The following is a 6,000-nucleotide window of genomic DNA, read 5'->3' on the forward strand; positions in this document are numbered from 1 at the left end:
TTTTCTGGGTCTATGTTCTTTTTTTTTTTTTTTTGCTTATTCTATCAATTTTAGTGACTAAAAGTACTACTTTTGACTGAAGGAAACAACCCCATTATAAAAAAGACAAGCTGCTTGCAATTAAAAGTGACGCCAACGTTAACATAGCAAACAAAATAAATAAATGATGGAATCAACTAAATAAAAGCACAAAAATCGCGAATCCATTGCGAACTCGTGTTCCGCGTGTAATAGGGGAAAAAAAATCCCTTTTATACAGTAGATCAAAAGTTTTGAGCTTCAATACTAAGCCGCAGCCACGAACTCCTATTAGAGAAATTAGAAAGAATAAAGACTGAAATGTACTATAATTCGTAAAATGATATTTCTGTCTATGATCGCTATTCTGCCCGAGGAATGGAAGGAGCATGGAAATGGTAGTCCAATTATTTGCTCATCAAAAGCTGAGGCAAAGACCCCAAGTCACATGACTCAACAATGACGAATGGTTGACACGTTTTCTGTGAAACTAGCGAAAGAAACTTGATTTGTTCCAATACTTTGCTTTAAAATCCATCACGTGACTTAGGATCTTTGCTTCACGAATGAGAGTCTTTACTTCATCCATTTTATCCCTTCTCAATGATAATTGTCCTTCCCTTTTTATGCATAGCACGAAGAATATTGCCTTGGGTAGGTTTAGGGCAATAACTGCAATTTTTTAAAAACATTTTTATCATTAAATGTACGTTAGCTTTATTGTTCAAGCGAACTTATTTAGTTTCCGCAGAAAAAAAAAAGCGTGAAAAAAACGTTAAATTCCAACATTTTCCTATTATTAGCATGGAATCCAAAACACATTTCTCCAAAAATCTCAACTTTTTTTTGTAGTTACTGCCTTTCATCTGCCCATGGCAGAATATTGGGATAATGAGTCACCATTTCGTAGTGCAGTTCTTTTCATTGGGTGTCATCCGTCGTTAATTGGTAGAAATTTCATTTTTTTAATGAAAAAACTCTTTTTAACCGACTTCAAAAAAAAGAGGTTATGATTTCGTCTTGCGGCCATTTTATGTATGTTTTCGTATTACTTCAAGAACACTGACCGATTTGAACAATTCTTTTTTTATTTGCAAGATATGCTTTCCAGATGGTCCCATGTTAATTTTGTGTGGATCTGATGAGGGGTCCCGGAGAAATCTAAGAAACTTTAAATTTCATACGCGTTGTGGCTACGTAGACCAGCTTTCGTCAGCTGCGCTACACGTCACAGTCACAGGTGACGTGGTTTTGGCGTGAATGGTGCATTTTTTCGACGGAGGAATCTTTTCTTGAACAATATTTAATTCTCATGCATCGGGATATTTGATTTTCACGGCGCTGCCTGTTAATTTTAATCTTACTAATGTATTTATTACTCATGTTGCAGATCAGTAAATTAAATGCATTTTGCTACGAAAATAGTTGAATTAATTAATTTAATATAAAATTCTTTTTGCTAATAAATAACTTCATTTAATCAAAGTTATTATTATTATTATTTTTAATACTTCAGTTTTGAAATATATTTAATCTGGTGAAATTGAGTGAACTCGTAAAATTTCATACTCACACTTTTTTGTTTTTGTTTGTAAATTCATAGCATCTCCCTTAGAGAAACGATGTTTATGTTTTTTTTCTTTTTTTTGTTTAATGGATAGGAGTGATATGACTTAGGTCCCAAACCTTTGCTTCACCATATTTGCTCTTTAGAAAAAAGTTATGGGCAAACACAATAAACTTAATTGAATTTTAATATTAAACGATTAAATATAAAATCCATTGTTAAAGAAATTGCCAGTAAACAAAGGTACTTTCTTTACTCAGTGTTGAAGAAAGTATCATAAAACAATAATATTAATCAGGGGTGCCCTATAAGTGCAAGGAGGGTGTTTTGACGAGTATTTTTTCTTTTTAGGGAGGCTCTTGCCCCCCCTTTGGGAAGTACCTCCCCCCCTCTAAATATTTCCCCTGCATTAATCATTAGTAGTTATATCGCAAATTTTGAATAAAGACTCCTCTGAAGCAAACAGGAAATTCATTTAGTATCATTGCTCTAGTAGTATTTTGATCTTCATAATAGGAGGTACTGAGTAGGTTTACATTTAAAGACTAATTTCACGTTTAGTTAAATTAATGTTCAACTCAGGTAGGTTGTCAGCAGGGTTACCAGCTTTTAGAGCAGTAAATACGGGACAGGCTTCGAAGGGAGAAGGGGGGGGGGGATTTTTGAGGTTGAGAGCAATCACTGGTTATATATTTTTAAGGGGTGATAAGCAACCATGTTTTAATAGCTTTCGGAAGATTTCTCTCAATATGTTTATGGGTGAGCACATTTTTAGAGGAACTCTAACTCAAAGCAATAAAACGTTCAGTAAAGAGATCGACGTTATAGGAACAGGTGCTAATTAGTTTTTTACTTGCCTTCGCTATAAGTTAAACGGTGCTGTTGAAAAAAAAATCTTGTTAAATGTGATTGCTTTATCTGAAATAGTAATGCAAGGAATCGTACAGCAAAACTTGGTTTTTTAATGCCATACCAGCCAACTGAGAAATCTGAATGAGTAAAATAATTTTAATGCACCATTTGCAACTTATCGCCTACATTTATATCTTTTTTGTGCAGCTAAGCTGTTAAGAACTTCCTTTATTGTTGGAAACTCATCGTATAGATCATCTACTAATACTTTATTTTTAATATGTAACTGTTCTACAATAAATGCCAAGTCAGAAAACTACTTAATCCATTAAAGCCATTGCTCTTAAAACAAGAGGTGAATTTTTATCTGTGAAATCAAACTACTTTCTCATGTAATTCACAGCTGTTTCAAAAATTTCTGGTATCCTTCAGTCAGGCATTGTATTTTTCTAACGTCTAGATGTTGTAAGGTTTTAGTAACGAACGATTCATAAAACTTATCTTCAAATCTGCTCTCTAGCTGTTTTACCAAAAGTGCCATAATATCATTAAGTTATCAGCTGCAGTTGTAGATTCATTTTGAAGTTTTTTACTGGCAACTTCAAAAACGGAGGACACATTACTAAGAAAAGGAAAACTAATGCAACCTTATTGGTTTCACATGTTTCAGCTGTACTTTCTTCACTTAAAAGCAATAATTTTCAAACAGGCTTAGGGATGGATTCTCCCTCGCGTATAAAATAGCTCATGAGAGAAGGCCGAAATTTAATGAGTCGATCTACAGCAGGAGCTAAACTTAGACATCGTGTCGGAATATGTTTTAGTAACTCCTTAAACTAAGTTAGCAGCAAACTCAAAAAACTCCTTTAGATCATTCCGCTTAGTTTTGACGTCAATTTCTAAAGCATCAACAGCACAGCGAAATGCAGTGCTGCTATGCTAACACCCTAACTATATGATCTAAACACCCTGACTAAAGTAAATTTTTGTTTTCCTCTCTAAATAGGACATATACTGAGCGCTTTGTTTCAAAATTAGCGTTGGTATTGTCGGTTAAAATGATTAAACTGACTGTAAATCCAAGTCTGATTCAATCAATGCTTTAATAAGGGTCAAGCAGTTTACTATAGAGTCAGCCGTCTCGGAACTTTTTGTTCTTTGATTTTCTTATTGCTCTTTATTTGACATTTTTTTGGTTTTTTTTATATTTTTCCCCCTTAAAATAATGTCTTGTTTTGTACAATATTGTTATTAGCTAGAATACGGGACTTTAGCCGTCCCGTATGGAAGTTCCCCGGGACACAGGACAATTTTTTAAAATACGGGACTGTCCCTTGAAATCTGGGACGTCTGGCAACCCTGGTTGTCAGTTACGTTAGATTACAGTTTAGTTTATAGGAGTCCCCGACTTCAAAAGATTATTAAAAATTATTATCGGATATAATTAGTTAGGTATTAAAATAATTCATCGTCTAATAATTAAAATCGGCGTTTATTTTATAATTGGGTGTTTAGTTTAATTTTGTACCGGAATTGTAAAATAAATTTGATTTATACGTTTGGGTAGAAAATTGTATGTAAGTATGACCCATTGTTTTTTGCCTTTTAGTTCCTCTTCGTTTTTTGAAGTCGGTTCTTTTTTTATTTGAAAATAATTTTTCTTTAAAAATGCTTTTTTCTCCCATTTTCAGCATTTTATCGCAATTAATTAAAACAGACTCGTTTTTGAAGAAAGTCCAGTTATCCGAAAGGGGGCCGTTCCCAATTGATTCGGATAATGGAGTTCAACTGTAAGTAGAGTCCGGATTGAATGAAAATGCAATGTATGTGTATATGCAATGGCATATATTTGCTTCTTTTGACTTAAATGCATATGACTGCTTAAAAGCAGTAATTAAAAAAAAAAAAAAAGCAGCATACTACTGAGTTTTAAACTCACTTTTAGATCCCCGCCCCCTTTCCCCGCAAAAGAAAGATTGCAAAAGACTAATTTGTTCTTCATAAAGAACCAAAAATCAGGTTACCCTGTATTTGGGAGAATTTTTTTAAAAAGTGAGTGTTTTCAAATTTTTAAGTGCATATTTTTGGAAATTTTTGAACGTATATAAATGCATAATTTCATTCTACATAATACGGGCTCCAGGTCAGGCATTTGGCGATCGGGGGCGGGGTCAAGTTCCCTGAATTTCAAATGTGTGTTTTGCATATATTTTGGTGTTCCTCCCCCCCCCAAAACCATTGAGTATACACCCTTTGCCCGCCCCCCCCCCTTCACTCGGAAAACTTTGAAATGACGGCTTGCCGGGTTCTGCTGATCATATTTAAGTCTTCAATGGAAATTCGTTGATTTAGTTTCGGTTCTGGTGGCCAGTGGCGGATACAGCCGGCGGGCAACCGGGCATTTGCCCGGTGGGCCGGTCATGTTTTGGGCCGATCATCTAACAGCAAAGTCTTTTGGGCCTGTCTACTAACAGCAAAATGTAAATTTAACGCGCATGTGTTCAGAATAACGCCAATTCGCAAAACACAGCCTCAGCTCCTCTTTATGCATGGGCTAAAGCTTGCGGGTGGAGGGAGACAGGGCCGTCACCAAGAGGAGGGGGAGAGGAAATTTCTGAAATGGGGCATATATTAAAAAAATATATATATATGACTTATTAATTGGAAAAAGGACTCCTTTAAAGGGGAATTTTTAATCATTCTGCCAGTAACGAATTTCCTTGGTCACGATTATGAGGGGGCCCAAAGGGGATTCATACATAGTTGTGTGATTAGACAAAGAGACCTCCAGAAGTGCATTCGTGCTTTAGAAATGTAAATCAAACACTGCATAGTTTTCAGGGGGCCTCCAAATTAATGTGGGCTTAGGACCTCACTTTCAGTTACCAGTCACTTTCAGTTCCTGGGGCTGCCAATATATTTTTAGTGGTGTAATAAAAAATAAATGAATAATAATAATAAAAAAAAAACAGGGAAACCTTAGCGGGGTAAAAAAGGTAAAATACTTTTGGTCTCTTTGACGCTTTTATTTATAAATAACAATTATCAAATGCTATAAAATGCAACTTACAACAAGGGCCGACGTGAGGTCATGTCAGCTTAGAATAGGGGCCCGGCTCGGAAATGAACTCGTGCAGAGGGTAAAATATCCTAACGGTGAAAGGTGTAGAAGGGGGCCTGTGAAAAAAAATTGACCTATGACATTTTTTCCCCCTTTTGCTCTCGGCGACCCTATTTATAACAACTGGAATAAAAGAGACAAAATATTTTTTCCGTAAAATTATTTAATTATTTTAAAAAAATGCAATCTTAAAATACCATTGAGGAGCATGAAAGGCTCTACATTATTAAGATTATCAAATCAAAGGCCAAAGGCCGCCGAAATTGACTTTCAAACATTTTTTGACGAAACATAAAGTATTCTGTACGCTATACAAACTTACGGTTTCGGGCCCCTCAGTTTAAAAAAAAAAATAAGTTGATAAAAAACAATAACGAAAGAATTCTGTTGGTCCCCAGAACCTCCCCTCTCCTTCCTAATATCATCAAAATCGTGTAAAATT

This window comes from Uloborus diversus, chromosome 4 (assembly GCF_026930045.1).
Source record: "Uloborus diversus isolate 005 chromosome 4, Udiv.v.3.1, whole genome shotgun sequence".
NCBI lineage: Eukaryota > Metazoa > Arthropoda > Arachnida > Araneae > Uloboridae > Uloborus > Uloborus diversus.